General features: G+C 37.3%; 1 long non-coding RNA gene across 1 annotated transcript; it reads right to left on the bottom strand.

Moving 5' to 3' along the window:
• Positions 1 to 16,730: 16,730 nt before the first annotated feature.
• Positions 16,731 to 22,138, bottom strand: LOC109118458. The gene is made up of 3 exons (XR_002025785.1): positions 22,009 to 22,138; positions 17,675 to 17,851; positions 16,731 to 16,934 (listed from the first exon to the last, which is right to left on the bottom strand). It is a non-coding gene; the product is annotated as an uncharacterized LOC109118458 (long non-coding RNA).
• Between the last annotated feature and the right edge of the window lie 3,677 nt (positions 22,139 to 25,815).

The raw sequence follows: 25,815 nt of genomic DNA, 5'->3' as shown, positions 1-25,815 counted from the left end.
AGTAGACAAAACTCTCCATTATAATAATACATAAGTCATATATCACAGCCCCCAGCAATTTGCCTAAAGATGTTTTACATGAAGACTAGTGTTGCCAGTATTGATTTCATTTTACATATGGGAAAACTGAGGCTATTTTATAAAATAATTGTATCAAAAGAATCAGAGTATTGAAACTGAGATTACTGTTTTAGTTCCAGCTTCAAATTGAGGCCTTTGGCATATTTGTTAGTGTCAGAGGCATGGGCAGAAATCATTGGTTAGTGAGTTGGTGTTGGAGCTGAGATGAAGTTTACAACTACAAACTCTAGGGCACTTGATCCACCCATCAAAGTCAAGAACAAGCAACAACATGACAAATTATTAAAAGGTAGACTCAAGCCCTATTTCTCAATGTTAGTTTGACACCACATTGAAAACAAAAAAGCACATGTTCTCTCAAAGCAAAGAAAATAATCACAAAACTTGTGAACAAGTGTAAGACCCTTGTTATCAGCTCAAGGGCTTGGTACTCAATTATAAGTGCGTAGGAGAGGTCCACAGCAAGAAGCAAACTCCACCCACTTGGAGTGGCTCAAAATGTGCTAAAAAATGGATCTCCTTTTACTTTTTGTGGTTCAATTAACTATTAGCCCAAAACCTGATGGCTTCCTCCTAATGATAGAGTCTGCAGGAACTCAAATCGAAAATAAAAATGCCTAAACACACCCATAACCCACAGCCTGGAGGAAGAGACTTCGTACGAGACGGTCTTTCCAATGCTGTCATTTGAGACTTTCTCTTTGCCATGTGCTGCATCAGTCTGTTAGAATACAGACTTGCTCAGCATCTTGCTTCCTTTCTCTAAAGAAAACTCCTAGAAAAATGAATTCTGAGATATAAATCGTGTGACTTTTAGGGGAACACTTCCCTCTGTGCTTTGTTTCTTTACAGGTAATGAGAGGGGTTCGATTAAATGAGGTTAGGTCTCCAGGCACTGGCTCTCCAAAGGGACATTACTACATAATGGTTTAAGTGCCTCCCCACTTCCGAATTTAGTGATGCCTTTATGTTGACTGGCATTGGTATTAAGTAAAGTCATGGTTCATGGACCCACTCATTTCCAGGCTACGTCTACATAATTTCTTATTTTTATAAATGTCTAACATACTGATCATCAGACAAATCAGAAAAATACAAATGACCACATAAATAACAAGTTCCCAAATATCCATCACTTTCCTTCCTTTGACAACTGAATTACAGTTAATGGCTTGTAAAACAGTTGCAAATAGTTTGTTTCCTATATTCTTTGTATAGTTACAAAACTCAGCATCTCTTCCAAGTAAGGAAGCAGATCTTCAGTTCAGCTGTTGAAACTTTTAGCAGACTCAATAATAACAAGTTGGATCAAAACCTCAAAACTCAAACTGGCTTAAAGAGCACATCATTTAAAGCACGTTTAATCTTACAATCCTCATTCAAGTCAGATACCACATACCACAGCCAAATTTTTTTATCAGACCTTTGTAGATAGATATTCAAATTCTTCTTTTCAGTTAAATCTTAAAAGAATTAAAAGGCATATGGGGGCAGACAGAGGGGGAAATGTGCTCAAAGGGAGGGCCTCGAACATCCTTATAAGATTGTTGGTCAGTACCCTCAACTAGAGCAATAATCAGTTTCATTTCTTGTCTCTTTTTTTTTTCCTGGATGTGAATGGACAGCACAGGCTGTCATTTTCACTGCATTTTCACTTTCCATGAGAAAGGTTTTTTCAACAACAACTCAACCACCCTGTAGCAGGGGGAAATGGCATCTCCCACCCTGAAAATCCACCTGGAAACTGCTTTGGAAGAGTGGATTGGTGTCTCTTTTCATATGACACCTGATTCACATCCTTGACAGATTTAATATTCAATGAAGGAAGAGCTCATTAGTGCTTTTCTGAAATTGCTCATATATTAAGAGCCAATTTTCCTGAGCTTGGCTGCTCATCCAGAAAAACAATCTGCCATGTTAGATGGCTTTGATAACAGAGCCAGGAAAGTTCCCTGACACATTTGCCCTCTGACTGAGGTAAATGTCCAGCACCCTGCAAATACTACTGGGGATATCAACAAATTTTCCGTCTTCTTGTTTGTATTGCACCCTGAGAAGGCTCAAATTAGGCAAGCATCAATATTTTGATGTGGCGACATGATAAACATTCAGTCAGGGTTTGCAATTGCATTTTTGAAATGTTAAACTAGAAGGGGCAAAAGAAGCAAATAAAACCAACAAAATACCATGAAAGTAAAATCAGTTGAGATCCTTGAGATGTTCTATAGCACAATGTCAGACAGAAAAACTCTCACTCTCAACATATATAACACCAAATTTATGGTTTCCCTTCCAAAATCTGGTCTGTGTTTCTTGTCTCAGAGAATGACATCACTCTCGGGCCTATTTGCACAAACAAGAAACTGAAAAGACCTCCTTGTTGACTCCCTTGCTCTCAGTCACAGGAGAAATCCTTCACTAAGTCTTGTGGATTTATTATCTCCTGAATAGCTTAGTACCTCAAGTAGCTCTTAAATCTAACACCTCTTCAACTCCATTATCACCACCACTGTTCCTTACCTCTAGACACTAGTAAAAATTGCTGGGTTGTTGAACCTCTTCTGTTGATTCTGGCCTTCTATAACCCATTCTCATAGTACTGTTAGAATGATCTTTTCCAAACATAAATCCAACAATAACATAAACCAGCTTTACCACTTTTTGTTGGCCTCCCATTACACTCTGGCCAAAGTCCAAGATCCATAACATGGCTTACACAATCCTGAATGTTCTGGCCTTGCCAATCTCTGCAGCTTGGCTTTGATCTACTTTCCTTCATACACTATGTTTTCATCTCTTGGGCCTCTTTCTAATTCTTCAAACTCATCTGTTCCCCTTTCCCTTTCCTTCTAAGATCTCTGAGATACCATGACACCCCAGTGTCCAATGCTCTCTGGCCTACCCTCCTTCTTCCACCCACCTATTTAACCATTATTTGTCCACTAGGACTGAAATAAACTTTCAATTTCTCAGAAAAGCATTTCATAATTTCTTCAGCCCGGGTCACGTTCATTGTCAGAAAACTGTCTTCTTTCCCTTTAGAATGCATAGCTAATTTGCAGTTTTATATTCATTTGTGTGCTTATTTAATTACTGGTAGAGATGTTGTTTGACTTTGCTCATCATTGTTTTTGTTTGTTTCCTTGTTCTACCCCCTGCAGTGAGAAGTGTGTTTAAAGCCATTACAGTTATGGATTATCTTGTTAATTCTATCATTTTAAATATATATTCTGAGGCTACCATATCAAACACATAAATTCAAAACACTATCATCCTAGTGGATTGAGCCTTTTATCATTATAAAAAGTTCCTTCTTGACAGTTTACTTAATATTATTATGGTATGGCAACTTTCTTTTGCTCAGGGTTTGTGTGGTTAGCTTCTGTAGTCTTGTATTTCTTTTGGTTAGGGTTTTGCACTTAAGATACTTCTTTTAAAGTATTGTATTATTTGTAAGCATTATACTATTGGGTCTTGTTATGCTATAACACATTCTGACAATATAAATTTAAAAAATTTTTTTAAAAATGTAAGTACTAAAGCACTTGGGCTTTTTTTCATTTTTCTAATTTCTTACACTTATTTTGTTCTTTTTTAAACTCGTGTGTCTGATTTATTTCACTTTAACATTACGGTTTCAAAGTGCATCTATTTTCCTACAAATGACTCAAATTTATCCTTCATTGTAGCAGAATAGTACTCCATTGTGTATAAATGTTACATTTTCTTAATCCATTTATTTGTTAATGGACATAAGGGCTGCTTCAAGATTTAGCTGTTATGAGTTGTGCTGTTATAAACCCCACCATATACATACATACATACATATATATATATATAATTGTATTATTGTGTCTTTAAGTCTTTCGGGAAGATACCCTAAAGGAGAATATTTAGTTAGGTTCAGTGGAATTTTTACTTTTAGTTTTATGTGGAATCTCTATTCTGATTTCCATAGTGGTTGTACTAGTTTACATTCCCACCAACAATGCAGAGGGGTTCCTTTTTACCCACAGCCTCACCAGCATTTATTTATCTATTTATTTATTTTGGTACCAAGGATCGAATTCGGGTCCTTGTGCTTATGAGGCAGGTGGCAGAACCACTGAGCTAAATCCCTGGCCTCACCAGCATTTCTTAGCATTTCATTTCTTGATGATGGCTATTCTTTCTGGAGTAAGATACAATCTCAGTGTTGTTTTAATCTGCATTTCTCTAGAGGCTAGAGATGTCGAACAGTTTTTCATGTATTTATTGGACATTTGTACTTTGGAAAAGTGTTGATTCATTTCAGTTGTCCATTGGGTCTTCTGTTTGGGGGAGGACTAATTTTATTATTTCTTTATATATTCTAGATATTTATCCTCTTTCTGAGGAGTAACTGGCAAAAAATTTTTTCCCATTGAGTAGATTGTCTCTTCACTGTTGTTTCTTTTCTGTGCAGATTTTTAATTAGTTAGAATCCTATTTGTTAATTCTGGATGCTATTTTTGTGTAATTGGGGATCTCTTCAGAAAGTTCTTAGATATGCCTAATGCCTATGTCTCCAAGATTTTTACCCAGTTTTTCTTCTAACAGATTGGTTGTGTTTTAACATTCTGATCTTTGATCCATTTTTATTATAGTTTATGGCAAGAGATATGGATCTAAATTCAATCTTCTGCAATATTCAGATATTATCAAAGACGCTATCTTTCCTCTAGCATATGTTTTGGACCTTTTGTCAAAGATCAGATGAATATACTGGATATGCATGCATTTTTTTTCCTGCATCCTGTATTTTTTTTCCATTAATCCATACGTCTGTTTTTGTGGCAGTACCATGCTATGTTTATCACTCCAGCATTGAATTTAACTTCAAATCTGGGAGTGTGCTGCCTCCTGTTTTACTTTTATGGCATAGGATTGCTTTTGTTTTTCTGGGTTTCTTGTGGTTTCATATGAATTTTAGAATTATTTTCTCTACTTCTGTGAGGAATGTCATTGGTATTTTCATAGGGATTGAATTAAATTTGTATGTAAGTTTTGGAAGTATACCATTTTCATTTTCTTTTTTTTTTTCCATTAAGTTTATTGGTACATTTTAGGTATATGATACAATTACATTCATCATGAGGATCTTGTACCTTTACATGATATATCTTGGTTCTTATTTTTCCCCACTCCCCTGCCCTCCCTTCAACCCTTGTACCCTTCCCTATTTTGGCAGTACACCATTTTGCAATATTGGTTTTGCCTACCCAAGAACAGGGAATACGTTTCCATTTTCTGATGTCCTCCTCTATCTCCTTTTTCAGAGTACTACAATTTTCACTATAGATGTCTTTCATTTCCTTGGTTAGGTTAATTCCTAAGTATGTATTTTTTCTTAATGCTATTGTGTGAATGGTATTGTTTTCCTAATTTCTTTCCCAAACAGTTTTTTATTGGTGTCAAAGGATGCTATGGATTTTTGTTTGTTGATTTGCATCTGTGACCTTGGTGAATTTATTAGTTCTAGGAATCTTTTGATGGACTTTTTTTGAATTTTCTATGTAAGGATCATATTGTCTGCAAATAAGGATGGTTTGACTTCTTCCTTTTCTAAAGTCATCCTTTTTGTTTCTTTCTCTTCCTTGATTGCTCTAGCCAAGGTTTTTAATTTTAATTTTAATTAGCACATGTTTACAGTACACAATGTTTACCTTCCTGATGTGAAGTTGGTACATGTACATAGTACATTTTGAGTACTATACTGAAAAGGAGTGGTCATAGTGCATATCCTCATCTTTATCCTGACTTCATAGAAAAAGTTTTCTGTTTTTCTCCATTTAATATGATGTTGGCCATTGGTATGTCATGAATAGCTTTTATTTTTATTTTAACTGAAATAAGACCCTTTGACACTATTTATTATAGAATTTTTACTACAACAAAGTTCTGGCTTTTGTTAATGTATTTTTCTGTGTTTATTAAGATGATCCTGCAATTTTTGTTTTTGCTCCTATTTATGTGATGTATTATTGATTTGAATATGTTAAACCATGCTTGTGTTACTGGAAGTCACCTTGGTCATGATGTAAGATTTTTTTTCATGATTTGTTGCATTCTCTTTTCCAATATCTTGTTGAGGATCTTTGGGTCTATGTTCATTAAAGAGATTGGCCTGTAGTTTTCTTTTTTTGTTGCTGTCATGGAGTCCTTGTCTGTTTTTAGAATCAGGGTTATGCTAGCTTCCAGGAAGGAGTTTGGCAGTACTCCTTTACTTTCAATTTCATTAAAAAGTTTAAGGAAAATTTGCTTTAGAACTTTTTGTGAAATTCAGTGGTGAATTCATTGGGTTCTGAGCTTTCCTTAGATAGAAGTTTTTTATTCTGCCTCAACTCCATTGCCTGTTATTTAATTTTGCAGGTTTTTATATGTTCTTATTCAGTTTTGTTAATTCATATATAGATAGATATAGATAGAATATCTATCTATATCTATCCATCTATCTACATATATATCTAGAAACCTATGAACTTCTTCTGGATTCTCTAATTTACTTGAACATGGGTTTTCAAAGATGTTTGCAATAATCTGGATTTTGGCAGTGTGCATTGTGATTTTACCTTCTTAATTTCTAATTGCATTGATAGGGTCTTTCCTTTCTTTTTTGGTAATTTTGGCAAAGGGCATGTCTATTTTGTCTTCTTTTGAAAAACTAACTCTTTGATTCATTAAGTCTATTTATTGCAGTCTCAATTTCATTAATTTCTGCTCTGAGCTTTATAATTTTCTTCCTTACACTAACCTTGGACTTGGATTATTCTTGTTTTTATAAAATCTTGAGGTGCATCATTAATTTATTTGGACTTGCTCTGTTTTTCTGATATGGGCATTCAGAGTTATAAACTTTCTTCTTAAGACTGCTTTCATTGTGTCTCATATGTTTGGGCATTGTCATTTGCTTCTAACAAATGTCTTTTTTGGTTTCTTCTGCAATCCATTGTTTATTCAAGAGTGTACTATATCAACTCCATGTGTTTGCATAATGTTTGTGGTTTCTTTTGCTATTGATTTCTAGTTTCCTTGTGCTATGACCTTATTATATTGTGAGATCAATTTAGTTCTTTTGCATTCACTTAAACTTGCCTTATGGGCTAGCATGTAGTCTTTTTGGAGAAAGTTCATTGTGCTGCTGAGAAGAGTGTGTACTCTGTTGTTTTGGGTGGAACAGTCTGTAGATATTTACTAAGTCTGTTTGTTCAAAGGTTCAACTCTGATATTCCTTTGTTGATTTTTTGTCTAATTGACCTAATTGTGATAGTGCAATATTGAGCTTCCTCACAATAACTGCATTGATGTTTATGTTTATTTTATTAAGGTTGGTACACCAATGTTTGGCAGATATATATTTATAATTGTTATCTCTGTGTTGAATTGTTCCTTTAAGCAATATGTAGTGACCTTCATTGCCTCTTCTGATTAGATTCGGTTTGAAGTTCACTTTGGAAATAGGATAGCTACACCTGTTTGTTTTAAAGTTTTCATTGAATGGAATATTGTTTTCATTCTTTAATTTTTTGTGTACAAGTTTCTTTATGGGTTAATTAATTTCTTATATGCAGCACTCTATGGGTTTTGCTTTGTGATCCAATTAGCCAATCTGTGTTTTTTGAGTGAGGAGTTGAATCTATGCACATTAAAGTTTTACTGAAAGGCATTGACTTATTTCTGTCATTGCATTATTTTCCTGGTTGCTGATTCCCCTTTTTTCTCCTTTTGCTTGACTTACTCTACCTATTGTGTCCATTCTATTATACTTTCTGGTATTGTTGACTTCATTGTATCTTTCGACAATGGAAAGAACAATACCAAATGAATCCTGAAAAAATTTTTGCAGCACTAGTTTGGTAGTCATGAATTCCTTATGGTGTTCTTTTTCATAGAAAAACCTTATTTACTGATTAATTTTGAAAGATAATATTGCATGTTTATCAGTCGAGGTTGGAATTTGTTTTCTTTCAAGACTTGATACACTTCACCAAAAGTTTTCCTGACTATTAAGGTTTTTTTTCTTGGTACTGGGTATCAAACTCGGTACCCTGAGTTTGCGAGGCAGGCAGTGGAACCACTAAGCTAGATCCCTGGTCCTCAATCATTAAGTTTTGAGTTGAGACATATGCTGTAATTCTAAGTTTTATCTTTATAAGTGAGTTGTTGCTTTTCTCTAATGGCTTTCAAGATTCTTTTGTCATGCTGGAACCTTCAGATTTTGACCATCCTGTGTCACAAAGAGTCTGATTGTGGCTATTTGGGATTCCATATGCCTCACTTACCTATATGATAAATTCTTTCCCCATACTTGAAAATTTTTCTATTGTTTCTAGAGATAGTTTTTTTATGCCATTCGTGCTGTCTTCTGATTTTTTTTTACTAATTACAGTTAATTTTAGTTTACTCTTCTCCATGTCATCTACCAATTTTTAGATGTGTTTTCTATGTTAATTTGTTGTTTTGAATTATCTCCAAGTTTCTGACACCTGTACAAGCACTGTCTTTTAGTTCTGAAACTGTTTTCACATTGGCTATTTCTGCTGCCTATCTGTTCAATAGAATTTTTTGTTTCCTAGATTTTTTTTGGTACCTTTTATGAACTCTAATTCTTCTCTAGACTGGTTATTCATGTTTTGTATCATTTTGTTTAGCTCAGATAGTTTTTTATTAGTGTCTTCTGCAAGCTCACTGATCTTTTCTTTTACTAAGTCCATTATCTGCTTAGTTATGTCATTTTTGAGGTTGCTGAGCACTTTGTTTGGCTGCTTTTTGTTTCCTCTTTCATCATCTTTATAATTTGGTTGATTAGCTTTTGATTTGCTCCCTTTCTATGCCCAGTGGATTGGCTTTGGAGGAGTTGGGAGTTTGGGGAGGCATTTTGTTGCCTTCTTTCCTCACGTTTCTATTGTTTTTCTTGTGGGGTGTGTGTGTGTGTGTGTGTGTGTGTGTGTGTGTACTGAGAATTTTGGGCCAAACATAGTGGTAAGACTTTGTTGCTAGTATTGAGATCCCTTTAGTTAGTTTCTGCTTTCTAGTGATGTACTCTGGCCATAGCTAACTATAGGTCTTTGCCTCTGTCCCAGGATCTGACCACCTCTGTTAATTTGGGGAGGGAGGGTACAGTGTAATTAGCCTATCACCCAGTTCTGTAGAAATGAACCACAGAATTGTTTTTGATACAAAGACAAAACAGATATTGGCATACAGTAAAAACCAATTAATAGCAACAAATATGTCACCCTGGAAATGACAACAAAATGAGGAACAAAAGTAGAGTCAAAGACAAACTAGTATTGACATACCATAGGAGCTAATAAAAGCTACCATTGTACCACACCTAACAATAGAAAAGAGATCTGTAATTATAATATACATACAGAGACAAACAAAACAGTGACATTCAGTAAATATCTACTAAATGAACAACTATACCGCCCTTAGAAAAAAATTCAACAATACCATAGAGCCAACTAAATATCTAAAAATTAATAAAGCTTAATAGTAATTCTAGAAAAGATGGAGGGAGTAGAAAGAGGAAAATGAGATAAATAAAATTTTAAAAATAAATAGATGAGAGAAAAGTGAGATAAAGAATCTTATTAAGGAGTAATAGAAAATAGATATAATTAGTTAAAAGTAACAGAAAAGAGCCAACAAGAAAAAGAAGAAAAAAGAAAAACTAGAGATGGAAAATGAATATGGGAAGAAGAAGGAAAAAAAAAAACAAAACTAAAACCCTCAAACTAATGAAGAAACAGAATAGAGGCTAAAAATAAATCCTACAAATAACTCAAGTTTACCTTTTTTATGACAAAATAGTATTTCATTGTGTGTAAGAATTACACTTTATTTACCTATCATCTGTTTATGAATGTATCGGCAATTTCCAAGATTTAATTGTTATGAATTTTCTGCTATAAATCTGGGCAAGCACGTATTATAGTATTATGATATTATTATCTCTTTTTTTGTTTTTTCGTTTTTTTAAATCCTACAAATAACTCAAGTTTACCTTTTTTATGACAAAATAGTATTTCATTGTGTGTAAGAATTACACTTTATTTACCTATCATCTGTTTATGAATGTATCGGCAATTTCCAAGATTTAATTGTTATGAATTTTCTGCTATAAATCTGGGCAAGCACGTATTATAGTATTATGATATTATTATCTCTTTTTTTGTTTTGTTTTGTTTTTGAGACAGGGTCTCACTATGTAGTTGAGACTGACCTGGAACTCACTATGTAGCCCAGGCTGGTCTCAAATTCACAGCGATCCTCCTGCCTCAGCCTCCCGAGTGCTGGGATTACAGGCATGTGCCACCATGCCTGGCTTATTGTTATATCTTTTGAGAAGATAGCTAGAAGGAGAATAGCTGAGTCAAATAGAATTTCTAGTTTGGGTTTTTGAGAGATGGATGGTGTGTGGAGGGAGGGAGGGAGGGGAAATGGGATAAAAAAGGAATTAAGATATATTATGTGTATGACCAATTTCTCATAAGGAATATAAACATTATGTACTACAAACATATACTAATAAAAATTAAAAACAAAAAATATTCCTCTGTTTGTAAAGGAGTGATTTCTTTACAATGTCTTCAATATGGGAATCCACCAGTTATGCAGGAGGATAATAACTCACTAATGAGGCCTTTTCTTCACTCACACTCATGCTTTGTTTGTGTGTGAATTCAGGAATTCCCCCACCTTTCTTGCAGGGAGTAATCAGTCAAGGTTTCACTTTATGATCTATACACTACAGATGCTCCCAGGTTTGGTGCCTTTCTGTGTTTCCCAAGTGATGGATTTCTCTGTCTAGCCTTATAGCTTGTGACTTTGTGCAGTACTCCCTGCTCCAATGGCTCTTCTTTCTGTATTTCAGAATGTGGTAGCAATCCAAGATGAGGCGTATCCCTGATAGATAGGAAAAGCAAACAGACCTCAGAGTTCTGTGTTGGATGTAAGCGGCAAGGCAGCAGGAATGAGGAAGTTCCAGCAGTCTGCTGCACTTAATTGTAGCATTTTCAGATGCAACCCCATTCAAAAGCCAAGCATGACTAGTCTGGCTTCTCTACTCAAAGGTTTGGACCCTCATGTCTGACGCCCTTTTTTATAGTTCTAATTTATCAGAAGTGTTTTTCACCTTCGGATAGTATATCATTGTCTTTTATCAGCACAATTTTTGTTAAGAACTCAGCTGTCAGGCTTATTGTTCTCTTTGAAGATAATGTGTTGCTTCTAGTACTATCTCTGTCTTTAGTTTTCAACTATTTTATTATGGTGAGCCTTGTGGAACTTTACTTGCATTTACCAATTATTGGATTTATAAGTTTTTTCTTGTATCTGTAGCTTGGTGCCTTTAATCAGTTTTGAAAAAGTCTTTTCAAATTTTGATTCCGTCCATATGTTGTCATTCATATGTGCGAGTGAGCACATGTGTGTATGTGTATCTTGTACAGTGAAAAGGCATTTTATTACTTAGTCTCTTTGCCTTTACCTTTTATGTATAATGATTTACAATGTCCCAAATAACTCTAATCCTCTTTTTCTCTTATTTGTGTCCCTTTTGCTCTATGGTTCTATAAGAATATTTCTATTGACCTACATTCTGGTATGTTAGTTCTCTTTTTAGCTATATTCAACATGGTCCTAATTCATTTATTTAGTTTTAAATTTAATCTATTGTATGTTTTAATTCTAGAGTTTTCTCATTATTTTTTAAGAATTTCAGTTTTGTATTCAAATTCTCCATCTTGTTATCAACTTTAATGAACAAATTTTATAGGAATTAAAGTCTGTGTCTTATAACTAGTATCTGTATCCTCTATGGGTCTGTTTCTGTTGTCTTTAAATGACTTCTGGTCATTTGGCTTAGCTCTTGGCAAACTAGAATTTTCTAAAACAAATGATTTAGTCTATGAAAACTTAGAAAAATCTTTGAGGCTCTGGATGATGTTTTTTCATACAAGATAATGCCAGGCAATTAAACTAGGCAATCACCTGAATCCAACTAAACTTGAATTGTTTTAGTTTTTATGAGAGCTTTATGCTTAAAGTATTACCTCTGAGGGTTTCCAGTTGAAAGCCTAGGGCAGGAGTTCCTGACCCATGGCCTGTTAGGAAGTAGGCCACACAGCTGGAAGTGAGTACTGGGCTAGTGCATGACAGTTGCTCTCCATCACTCACATACCTCCTGTCAGATCAGTGGTCTCATTAGATTCTCTTAGGGGTGTGAACCCTACAGTGAGCTGTGCAAGCAAGGGATCTAGGTTGCACACTCGTTTAAATCATGCTACCGCCCTACCTCCATCAAAGGAGAAATTGTCTTCCATGAAATCAGTCCCTGGTTCCCCCAAAATTAGGGACCACTGTTGTAGGGTATTTTCAGTGCTCCTTAAGCTTATCAATTGTTAAACTTCAATTTTATATCATGATAGCTAAAAACAATCTCTGCATATGAGTTGCTGAATGAGTCAAGGAAAAGTAGAACTGCATTTTGACCTTATCTCTTCTTACTTATCCTCTCTTGGAATCTTGTCTACAATCCCCTGTTGACTGGGTAGCTGTTATGTTCCTTCAATCAGATTTATTTTAAAAAATATATTATCCACTTTTACCAATTATTCTTTAAGGAAAAAAATTTTTCTGATAAGAGCTAATCAATCATAGTTCCAAACTATCTGTCTTTGAATAGATACTATTTACTTATCATTTACTCAAAGGCCTTGCTATTTTCTCATGGTCCTTTGATGTTTTTCTAGAATTCTCCACAGTTTTCAATTAATTATTTTTATTTTCTTTGTTTACATCTGTCTCTACCATATATTAAAATCTAAGTGAGCTAGCAGTTATTTGTTTTGCTCACCACTGAATCCTTGGTATGTTGCTCACAATAGGCATTCAATAAATATTTTAATTTGTAGATATAGGCTCTGAGTATAAGCATTTAATATACTTGGCCCAATCTAATTGTTATAACCATGTGTAACAGGTATTATTATCCTAGTTTTAGAGAAGAGATAATAGAAAATGAGAGAGGTTAATAATTCCCAAAGACACCATATTCTGTAAAACTCTTTCAGGATACACAATTATGCTTTTGCAAATGTACAAACCGCCAACTTTTTAGTTTTCCATATGTAGAGTATTATTCTACACTTCCTTTTCATTTTCCTCTGTCCTTTTTATATTCTATGTTTTGCTTTTTGAGGTCTTCAATGTTCAGAAGCCTCTCTTTAGTGACAGACTGGAAAAATAAATCACAACAAAGTGCATTAGCTGAACAGGGCAGGTGTGCTCCAACATTTCTAAAGAGGGGAATATACTCCCTTCATCCCACAGCAGATAGATTTGGCACCTTGGCTCATCCATTTAATTTTTAAATTTTTTAATTTATTCTTAAGTATACTTTATATTTAAGACTCGTTGTAAATTCAAAGCAAATGTGAGCAGAAAGTAGAGAAGTCTCCCCCACCCTGCCCAGTAGAACATTTGTCACCACTGATGAACCCACAATGGCTCTTTCATTTTTATCCCCCCTGTGCAAAACCATCTGGGATTGTGTATTTCCCCAGTTTCAGCTACCTCATGTTCAGATTCCTCTTTTGACCTGCAGTTAAAATGTAAAGTCTCTGTTTCTTGGTCAGCAATTATTCTGTTTTTAACCTGATGCCATAATGTTCACTTACTTCTGAACTTTGTCCAGTCTAGCACATTTCAGTGTTTGTGTGCCCAACATTGGGCAATTAACTCTAGTGCTGCATTCTTGAAATTGAGAAAAATCTCTGGAAGCCATAAATGCTTACATTGTCATGTTGCGTCTGAGATCTTTGTGATGCTTCTCACACAGAGTACTTTCCTCCTGCCCACTCGGCCAAGGTCTGGCTCACAGCCACTGCATCTGTGAAGCCTGTTCTAATAAGCTCCAGCCACAACTACTTTTTTCTCTTTGGCACTACTTTTTCTCTTTATCTGGTATTAAATTATCCCAGGGAAAGTCATTAACCCTCCCTGAGCTTCTATTCTCTCATTTGAAGGTTTGGACTGAAACATCTCCCAAAGGGTTTGTTCATAAATTTAAGGATGTCCACACAAAGCCCTTAGTATATGCACAGTAAACATCAGAGTTCCAGTCTCCTTGCATGCTTAGGGAAGTTTGTGTGGAGCATGAATAAACGACAAGGGAAACAAAATTATACAGAAATTGACATGTATTGTGACAAAGAGAGCAATAGCTGAAGGAATTGGAGATGCCAACAAAAAGTAGACGTAGGGACAAGGGCTCCATCTTGCTCAGGGTTATTTTACTGATCTGTTTCCACATATGGATAAAGAGAAGTGGAACAATGATTGCTCATCAAACTAGATGGGCAGGTGTGTATAAAAGCAGAGACTATACTTCCAGTCATGGCAGGAAGATGACATGGGCTGGATTTGGACAGATATCAAGGCAGAGTGAAATGATTCCTGCAAGGGGGAAGGTAGAGGGAGCCATACCTGAGAACAAAGGAAGCTATGTTGGTGCTATTACTGGACAGTGAGACAATGAGTAACGTCTGGTCGATGAGGACAACATTTACCTTCTATCAGTGAGGAGCTATTAGAAAATGTTGAGCAGGCACATCACGTGATGACTGAGATAGCTATGTGAGTGGCACAGACTATAGGAAAAAGAGGCTAGAGGCCAAAGACAAGGCTGACTTCATACAGCAGTCCTGGAATGAGCTGATAGACCCTGGCTTCAGATGGCAGCAGTGGAATGGAACAGAAGGGATTTGCATTCAAGCCTTCTCTTCTAAAGTATTTCGGTAACTTCTGCTTGTTCTAGATTCTTCCTGATACCATTATATGGAAGACCATAAGTGCTTAAATATTTTTTTAAACTTTTGCTGACTATTAAAAATCTGTTTAAAAGCAAAAACAGATAATAAAATTCTGAGAGTTTATTTTAAAAACTGTTGTTGAGGGAATGAATTGGTAACGCCCTCCCCATCAAATAGAGATTCAGGACATAGTAGTATGTGTTATAAGAATATGAAATGACATCAAAACTAGTTCTGTTCCACTCAGGACTCAAAAAAGCATAACTATATCAACCTAAATGATTTTTCTTGTACAGTAAATAGGCTTGGCACAGTCAGAGAGAAGCAAAGTCTTTATAACATTACTGAATATATTGTTCCAAATTAAGCAAGGTGAAGACCATGTTCATAGAGATATAAAATGATGTTGTTATGACTTGTGTCAAGATGTCCCCTCACAGCCTTATGTGTTCATAGGTGAGGACTTTCAGAGGTGGCTGAACCTAGAGTGTGATGCTGGAATTAAGCATGTGTGATTACTAAATTAGTCCACTGATTAGTTTGGCATAGTTCTGGGTGTGGATAATGGGAAAGTCCACCCTGGGTTTGAGTGCTACCTACCCTAAGTGCGTGTAGCCTGGATAGAATATAAAGGACAGAAAGAGGGCTGCTATCATCACTTGCTGCTTCTTTGCTACTTCCTTGCCTTCTGCCCATGATGAAGTGTTTCTCCTCTGTGATGCCCCTCTGTCAAACCACCTTGCCTTGGAGCCAGCCAACTATGGACTGAAACCTCTACAAACTGTGAGCTACAATAAACCTTTCCTCCTTTAATTTTGGGTGTTGGGTATTTTATCTTAACAATGAGAAAAGTAACTAAGACAGATTTCATGAAAGCTCTGGCCATGGATGTCTCGGCAGACACGGAGATTGTACCAGTCTCCAAGTCCCTACCTTCCTCCCTGACTGCAGTGTAAACTGAACAGAAAAGCATCTGACTGAAGAGCATCAGGAGGAATACATTGGGGTATTTCAGATGCAGAAAAAAGTCAAAGATGGATCACCTGCTTTGGGGAAAGAGTAGACATGTCTGGGGGTGAAGGTTAGGTCATTTGAAAGGGGGCTTTCTTGTGAGGGGCTAGAAACAGATCCAGTAAGAAGTATCTGCAGCTTACATGAAGAAATCTCTCCTAAAAAGTTTGTTTTTAGAATGCTTCTTTCCTGGAAACAGTTCAAATAGTTAACCTTCCACTGGTCAAGAGGGCCAGGGAAACCTACCTGGATCTTATACTCTCCAGCCATTTTTTTGAGGTTGGAAGGACAACATAGATGGAAAGTTTCTTGGAGAAACACTGACTCTAATGGGTTGTGTCCCTTGAAAAGATACACTGAACTCCTAATTCCAGATATTTGACCTTATTTGAATTAACAGATATAATCTTGTTAAAATGGGATTACATTAGATGAGAGGTCAGCCCAGTCCATGACAGGTATACTTATAAGAAGAAGGAAATTCATAGAGACAAACACATAAGGAAAGGGTCATGTGAAGATGGAAGCAGAGATTGAGAGACACATAAAAGCCAAAGGATACCAGAAGCTGAAAAGAGACATGAAAGTTCCTCACCAGCCTCTTCAGAGTGGCCTTGCTTTTGAATTTAAGGCCTCCAGAATTGTGAGGTACTGGATTTCTGTTGTTTTGTTTTTAAGCCACCCGATTTGCAGTTATAGCAGACACAAGAAGCTAATACTCTAACACTCCACCCTTCCCCCACAAAATCAAGAGGGCACTGGAGAAAACCTTGGACCTAATTATGGTTTATGCTCTGTAACACAGTGGGACTAAAAAAAGCAAGTGGAGTGTCTTCTGTATCCCACATGGAGATGGTTTCCCTTTGAGATTTCAATGCCCATTTACTGTACTGATTTACACTTCTGCCCAGCTGTGCTTTCTGCTGGTAGGAAGAAAATGATTCCTTGAACCTGTGTCCAGGACTTCTTGAAAAACTCCTCATAAATTGGCCCATAATGGAGCTAGAATTAAGGGGAAGAGTGAAAGGAACATTTTGTTAACTAAGTACAATAGAAGCAAAGTTTTCACAGTTCTAGAAATACATATTGTAACTAGAGGGAAATTAGAGAATCCCAAGTCAAGAAAATATAAGAAAGATAAGAAAGCTGCAGAGTGAATACTGTTCATACACTTGAGGCTTTCCTTCTGTGTTCTTGGGAGTTTTTCACTTCACAGAAACTACAGAAGAGATGTTAGCATCTTGATCCCATGTTGATCCCACATTTTGAAATTAAATGCATTGTAGAGTAGCTCTCAGTATAGCATGAGATTGTAGCTCCCTTTTTTTTAAGTAGTAGTAGTAATTGGTTTATGTTGACTTCCCCCAAAACTGAGGCTCACATAGACATTTCTGAGAAGAGTCCCATTTATGAACTGGGTCACATGAGGACTTAGCCTTAACATTACTCTTTTTAGACTAAGTACAGTACTCAAGGAAACCACAAAGCTCAAATACCATTTGCCAAAAAGCCTTTCTGTGCCAAGCCATAAGTGCTCTTCTGCTAGTATCTCGTCTAATTTCCACCATCAAAGTGGATCTGAAGATGTCCTTCAAACTTTTTGTGTATAAAGATATTTGCAGCAAGTAGTCTAAGATCCTACTTGGGCTGAAATAGAGCCAGGGCTGACATCCAGCTACAGCTCACTCCAAGAATCTGTTTGCCCAGTTAGGACATTTAATATTATGAAACAAAATGCTTACCAAAGGGAAGTACACTTTATGCTGTGCCCGAGCTTTGCGCATTGTTGGCCTCATTTGACTCTTGTTTTTTGGTTCAAAATATCACTCTCCTCCCACTCTGGAGCTTCCTCTCCTGGCTTATGCCTTCTTGGGAGAAGCTCTTTGATGTGGCTGGCAGGCCTTTGGAATTGTATGTTTCTATTGAAAAAAAATGAATTAGGAGTGTTGTCGCACTCAGACTGAGCCCTTTGCCCTGATTATATAGGAAATACACGTCTCTAACATCTAGAGAAGGAAAAGTTTCTGAGCCCAGCCAGGCTGACCTTTCAACAAAGAACACCTCTTTGTTGAAGCAAGGGACAGAAGCCTGTGCCTATGCTGAAGCTGCCCCTTTCATTCACAAAGCCATATCCGTACTCTCACCTCTCAGATTCCTGCAGTTGGAGTCAGGAATTGGCCCTCTAAGAAGCCTACTTTCTTTATCCTCTTTGATTGATGGCCACTCTTTGTATTCCAACTGTGCTAGTTCTTTCCTCATTCAATGCACTTGATGTTAGATAGCGTCTCTCCTTTAGACATTTTAGGTATACAATGCAGTTACATTGATCACTGGGATCGTGTATCTTTATAAGACGTATCTTTTTTCTTATTTTTTTCCCCATATGCCTACCCTCCCTTTACCCTGTCCACGCTTCCTTATTTACAAAGACTTTGTTTCCAATTTTTCTTTTTCTCTTATTTTTTCTTTTCTCTTCTAACCTTTCCCCTACCCCTACCACTTCCTCTATACCTTTAGACCTTTTCTTCCTATTACACAATATCAATTATACATTTGATCCTTATTTACACTTTTAGTTTGTCACACCAGAGAAACTATATGGTATTTACACATGTGGGTCCTATTATATGACCTCAATGTGCATCCATTTAGCTATAAATGTCTCTAGTCTCTCATTCTTTATGGCTGAGTAGTACTCCATTTTACTAAAAAAATGCACACACACACACACACACACACACACACACACACACATCTTCTTTATCCAGTTTCCAGTCGATGGGCAATTGGGCTGTTTCCAAGTTTTAGCTAGTACAAACTGCGCACTTTAAACATGGGTGAGCATATATCTCTGTGGTATGATTCTTTTAATTCTTTTGAGAAGATATCCAGCAGAAGAACAGCTGAGTCAAGTGGGACTTCTAATCCTAGTTCTTTGAGATATCCCCATGTTGATTTCCACAGTGGTTGCACCAGTCTGCACTCTCACCAATGGTGAAGAACAGTTCCTTTCTCCCTATACCCTGCCAGCATTACTTATTGGTTGATTTCTTGATAGCATCCATTCTTTCTGAGGTGAGGTGGAATCTCAGTGTTGTTTTGATCTGTATCTCTCAAATGATCAGTGATGTTGAACACTTTTTTTCATATATTTATTTGCTGCTTTTACATCTTTGTTCATTTCAGTTGCCCATCTTTGAACTGGGTCTTTATATTCGGAAGCCATGACTTTCTTGAGTTCTTTATGTATTCTAGATAGTAGACTTTTTTCTGAGGAACAGTTGGTAAAAATTTTTCTTCTCACATTGTAGATTGTCTCTTTGCTCTGTTGGTAGTTTCTCTTGTAGTATAGAAGTTTTTTAAAAAGATGAAGGGTCAGGGATTTAGTTCAGTTGTGCTATCTCCTGCTTCACAAGCACAAGATCCCAAGTTAGATCCCCAGTACCAAAAAAATAAAAATAAAAAGACGAGATACCACTTGTTGATTCTTTGTGCTAGCTCCCGTGCTCCTGAGGATTTGTTCATAAAGTTTTTTTATGCCATTGTCTTCAAGAGTTCTACCTAACTTGTCTTCCAACAAGTTTAGTGCTTCTGTTCTAATATTTAGATCTTTAATCCACATGGATTTTAGTTTAGTGCATGGTGAAAGACAAGGATCTAGTTTTAATCTCTGGCAAGTTGAAATCCAATTATTCCAGCACCATTTATTAAAGAGACTATCTTTCCTCCACTGAGGATGGTTGGCTCCTTTGTCAAGAATGAGGTGGCTGAATATGTCTAGAGTTGTTTCTGCATCTTCTAATCAATTCCACTGATCCTCAGGTCTATTTCTTTGCCAGTACCATACTGTTTTAACACAGTGGCTTTGTAGTATAGTTTAAAGTTGGGGATTATGATACCCCCTGCCATGACTCTGTTGCCTAGAATGGCTTTTGCTATTCTAGGTCTCTTCTGATTCCAAATGAAGTTTTGGATTGTTTTCTCTAGTTCTGTGAAATATACTGTTAGGATTTCAATAGGGATTTCATTGAATCTGTATAGCAGTTGTGAAAGTATGGCCATTTTCACTATATTGATTCTCCCTACCCAGTAACAAGGGATGTCTTTACATTTTCTTCCATCCTCTTTGATCTCTTTTTTTCAGAGTGTTATAGTTCTTAATGTAAAGGTATTTTGCTTCCTTTGTTAGATTGATTCCTAGATATTTCATTTTGGGGATGCTATTGTGAAAGGGATGTTTTCCTAACTTCTCTCTCAATGAATCTGTTGTGTAAAAGAAGGCTATTGATTTTTTAGTGTTTACCTTCTATCTAGCTACTTTACTAAATCTGTCAATTAAGTCTAGAAGTCTTTTGGCAGAGTTTTTTGGGTCTTCTATGTAGAGTATCATATCATCAACAAATAATGACAATTTCACTTCTTCTTTTCCTGTCTATTGCTTTTTATTTCTTTTGTCTTATTTAATTGCTGTAGCCAATGTTTCCAGAACTATATTGAACAGGAGTGGTGATAGTGGGTATCTTCTTTAGACAATTTTTGACCTGTGAGGCATTAAAGGTCAGAAACAGCCCCACTCCTCCAGGAATCCCTAGGGCTATATACCCTGAAGTATTGCATGAATAAATGAATGACTATACACAGTCCAAGCCTTCATGGGAAATACAAGGGGAGGGTTTCCACTTGAAGTAAAGAGAGAACTAGACAATTCCACCCCAGACTGCTGAAATTTATCCTTACCTCTCCTCATTTCTTATAAATTGATTCTTTCACTACCTTTTTCAGCGATGAGGCCAGGAATGCCATGGGAGAGTCGCTTTTGTCTATAAAGTAGGGGGATTGAAAGGAAGAGGTCAGGGCCTTGACTTGTGCCAATGTTTTCATTCTCAGAGGCTGAGAGCTGAGGGTACTTTGCTCCTGGATTCCCAGCATGGGGAAAGGAAGGCAAAGGCTTCAGGATCCCCTGTGACAATACTTATTTCAGGTAGTTATGGTGGTTGGGAAAAATGAGAATCCAAGGATGCTTGTTTGACGTTCCATAGTACATTAACCTGTGTGGCCTTCATAGGTGAACCCCATATTTCAGCAGTATAGGTAGAGGTAGAGGAAGCCTGGGAAATCTGGTGATTGCCATGAGATGATACAACACAGGGAGAGAAGAAGATCCGTGAAAGGAGGTTCCTCTTTCTGCAGCAATGTAATAACACAAAGGACAACTAAGTAGCGGGAGGCTACCTGCCCTTGCCTGGCCATGCATCATTTGACCTTCTGCCAGGTATCTTGTCTGTGCCAGCCCAGGGCTTGAAGGTAAGCCAGGAGCTCCTGCAGCCATGGAGCTGGTTGTTCTCACACTTGGGCTAATCTTTGCAAATCCTCTCCTGCAGGCTACCTCTGCACTGCACAGCCAGCTCAGGCTCCTGCTTACCTTGTTGCCAGGTCCCTATGGACTACTACTCCCTGGGATTCCTTTGCTTCCCTGTAGGCTCTTCCTGTTTACACTTTGCCCAAGAATTCACTGAACAGTATGTGAAGCAACTTGGGAGCAGGGGCTGATGGCCAGACAGACTGAAGGCTAAAATTCCCGGCCTTCCTCTTAGGCAAGTTGTTTTTTCTCACTGGGCCCTGTGTTTGTCATCTATACAATAAAGATAAAAATCCTTCCTTTGCAGCTTATAGGGATAATGAAACTATGGTTCTCTACATCAGAATTTACTGAGGAGGGACCTAAAATGCTACTATCTTGGCCCCTCCCAGATAAATTAAGACAGGGTCTTTGGAAAGTGTTCCTAGGTCTTAGCATTTTAAAGCTTCCCAGGTGACATATACACTGCTTTTGGAAAATAACATACTGTTAATAAAGAATACCAATGTGACTACCATGAATATAACATTACTGTTGCCCTTAATCTTACTTTTTCCAAAAAGGAAATTATTTGGACTGATTATCCTAATTGTAAATCACAAGCACATATACATGATGATTGGAACATCTAAGCTACTCAGTACGGTAATAAAGTGAGAGCCTTGAAAAAGTTCTGAGGCCCTCATTTCTTCAAAATGCATGCATGTATTCACTCACATCCTCGGGCGTGACCTCTCACCGGGCGCCATTCTTCCAGCCTGGGTCTGTGCCAAGGGAAACATTTCCAGTTGAAGCCCAATGCCCTCATTTCCAGTACTGATGGTCTCCCGGGAGACAGCTGTCAACTTTTGCATCCCAAGTTACCTTTGCTCTGTAGTAAATAGATGAGTCACAGTTGGTCCCCACCGGTCAACTAACAAGCAGTCCTGAGCTACCTTGTGTGGTGTCTTAGACCTGTGAGACCATGTCCTGGGTGCCTGTGAAAGTCATAAAGTTGGGCTTAACACTCTTTAAAGTTATTTTTATTTGCTGATTGTTTGGCTAGAGGGCTTGGTATGGAGCTATTCCTAGCTGTTTTAGGGCCCTGCAATGATAAGCTTCATTAAGGTGAAGTAAGGCAACCTGCCCCTCAGTCCCAGGGGTAATAGGTCAAGATTAGTGCAGCTAACAGATATCAGTAAACAATCCACAAGCTACACTTCATCCTGGAGTTCCTTTCTCTTTCTAAACTAAATTTTCCCAAACTAAGTATGTTCTGAATGATTTTACCAGGAGGGCAAACTCCAGATTAAAGTTCCTAGCTATAACAGTTTAAGCGGTGGGGAGGATAAGCTGAATATTAAGCCATTAATTTATAGTTTTTGTCAAACTTATCCAAGTTCTTATCCAGTTATAAGAATTTATCCATTCTTATCCAAGTGTGCACCAGACTCATTAGAAGATGACGTATGAGTGAAGTCAATAGCCTTCTCCCAGGATCCCCACAGAGCAGCCAGAATGATCCTCCTACTCTCACCCTGGACCATTTCACTCCCTGAATTGAACCCCTGCAGTGTTTCTCCATCACCTCTTTTTTTTCTCTTTAGTTTCAAGACAGGAGTTTGCTAAATTGCCCAATCTGGGCTCAAACTTGTGATGCTCTTGCTTCAGCCTCCCCAAACCCTGGGAATACAGGAGGGCTCTACTGTGCCCCATTACCTTTTGAAGTGCCTCCAAGCTGAGGTCAGGTCTGCTGGCTGGCTAGCATCTTTCCCCCTCATCCTGCTACTAACAAGCCAGGGGCCTCCCTCCTCTAAGCCCCAAGTTTCTTTTCTCTCCAGGTCCTGGAATCTCATTTTACCACTTGCCTGGGACTCTGTCTCCAGTGCCACTAACTCTCAGAAACCTGAAGTTTTGAGCTTCAGCTTTACTTCCCAAGGGAAACCTCTCCTTCCTCCCCTATGAGCCCCTGACTACTAAACCCCCTCACACTGAAGTTTCTGATCCTAACACTTCTCAGTTTTTGTTGTGGCCCTTTGCCTAAGCATGAAGCCATAACTTTCCATGAAAGAAGGACTCCACCCACAACCTCCCCTTGTATTCTCTTCACTATAGTGTGGACTGCATTTCAAATAAACCTCAAAAGTATAACCCTATGAGGTAGACACTGGTTTTTTAACTTTATTATTTATTTTTATTAATACATGTCCATAGTACATAATGATTGCATCCCTTGTGAGGAGCTGGCATGTGTGCATAATACATCTTAATTCTTTTTTTAACCCTCTTCTCTTTCCCACCCTCCCCGTCTCCGTCTTCTTTTGTGAAGGGAACAGAGAGGCATAAGAGATTAAGAATTTGCTTGTTGTCATTTTTGAGCTGGTATCGTGAAACTATATTTGAAGCTAGGTAGCCATTCCAAGATAAGTACTCATTACAATGTTTCCCAGTGGAATGGACTCCCACCTCCAAAAATTTGATATCTCCTACATTTGCTAGGAAACACCAGTCTCTAGATGTGCAATAGGTCTTACCCTGCTCTCTCAAGAGGCAGGGCATGGTTAGAAGATAAAAGGGCAAGACTTGATTTCTTATCCGGTGAATAATTCCTGAAGAATTTATTGTATTATCAATGACTACGTAACTGTGGCCGTGAAGTAAAACAAAGGTGCTTCATTACAGGTGGTACAGTCTTCACCTTCATAGAAAGAGAACCCTGAGCTATGTACTTTTCCTCCTGTTTTGTGATCCAGACTTGTGCAGATCTGAAAAAGCTCTATGGCTTTTGGAAAGCTGTTATTGACTGACATAGCCACAAGTTCTCTTAGCAAATCCATCCAAGGAGGCCCGCAGCATCTGGCAGCCTCCTGACCTTTGAAATTTACACAACACTCTGACTTTCTAATCTAAATGAAGAGAGTACAATGGAAACATTGCTATAGGCCTTTCTACTTTAATTATATTTCTTATAAGGGATATCTGCTAATTTTTACTAGTTTTGCTGGTGTGTCTTCTATGGTTAGTGCAGATCCACTGAGCAGATTCATTAACCTACTAATAGTTATTGGTTAGATGTCCTCTTCTCCATCCTTTGTGTGCCTTGTGTGCCTGAGTAAGGTTAAAAGGAATGAGGAGAGATAAACAGTAACAATCATTTTATGACAGGACAAAAATATAAATCATAAAAATGATAACAGAATAAAACCTATTTTCCCCCTTAGGATAGTGACTATTGCGGTGGATCGAACCCAGAGAAAACACTTTAACAGTATTATTTGCTGAATAGTAGTCCGGTAATTAAATCAAAAATATTTTTGTGGGCCCTCTACCAAGGTGTACAAATAGTTTTGTTATTACAGGTTTGATTTTCTAGAACTGATTTTGTGAGAAGATTTTATGAGTGGTCATTTTTGTCTTCTGAAGATAAATATCGATGAATACACTGAGGAATCATTTCTCTAATCTTGAGGGCATGTGTGAATCTCAGATTCAACACTTAGGTGATATATTTCTTTTTTTTTTCTCTGAGAAATGATACTCTTGTTTACACATTAGTTAATGTAAAGAAGCAAATATTTAATTTTTTGTCACTCTGGGTGGCACAGTGGTGGACTGGACTGTCTTACACTTGCTCTTCCAGCATCTAGGCTCCCTACAGAAGCCCGTCAGCAGAATCCTCGCTCCCAGGCTTCTGGGAGTAGGTTCCAAGTAGGTTATTTGTTGTTGTTGTTAATGGTGATGCTGGTGGTGGTGGTGGTAGTGGTAGCAGCTTGCAATTTACTGGAGGAGAAGGAGAAAGATGATTCTTTACCTCCAGAATTTATAAGCATTTTGGGAATTATTGGGCTTATGAAATAAAACAAACCTGAGGTGCAGTCCATTATGACCGTGAAAGAGGCCCAGGATTAATTTTTTTGTATGTTTTTTTTTTCAGCTTTGAGTTTATTGGTACATTTTAGGGATACAGTACAGTTACATTCATTGTTGGGATCTTGTACCTCTACATGACAAGTCTTGGTTCTCATTTTTCCCCTTGTCCCCGCCCTCTCTTCACCCTCTCTTCCGCTCCCCATCTACAAACACTTTATTTCCATCTCTTCATTATCTTGAAATAGTGCTGATTGGCCATTTTAGACTGCTAAAACTTCTCCAACTTTTTCTAAATGTCATGGAAGATGCAGGGTTCTATGTGGTATATTAAGTGTCATTTTACTTTTAAAAAAGAAAAAGACTACCTAAAATCTCTGCTGGATTCGTTCATGCACTATTGAGTGCATGCAGATAGACAGAGTTCCCTGCTAGTTGCTATGGCAATCAGAGCCAGCCCTAGAGAGAGGCAGGTGAAGTATTTGTCTCAGAAGCATTATTGAAAGGGATGCAAGCATCAACAACTCCGTAATAAAAATAACTAACACCTTAATACAATATTGTAAGGAATTAAAATTAATGCAAAATAAAGATGTTAAAATTAAAAGAAAAAATTAATGCAAAGAAAATGACAATGAGTAAAATATCAACATTTCTAATAAAGACAGACTCAATAAC

The sequence above is a fragment of the Fukomys damarensis genome, unplaced genomic scaffold, assembly GCF_012274545.1.
Source record: "Fukomys damarensis isolate Sample0158 unplaced genomic scaffold, DMR_v1.0_HiC HiC_scaffold_38, whole genome shotgun sequence".
Classification (NCBI taxonomy): domain Eukaryota; kingdom Metazoa; phylum Chordata; class Mammalia; order Rodentia; family Bathyergidae; genus Fukomys; species Fukomys damarensis.
Note: the sequence above shows the minus strand (reverse complement) of the source record. Positions and strands in the feature narration are given on the sequence as shown.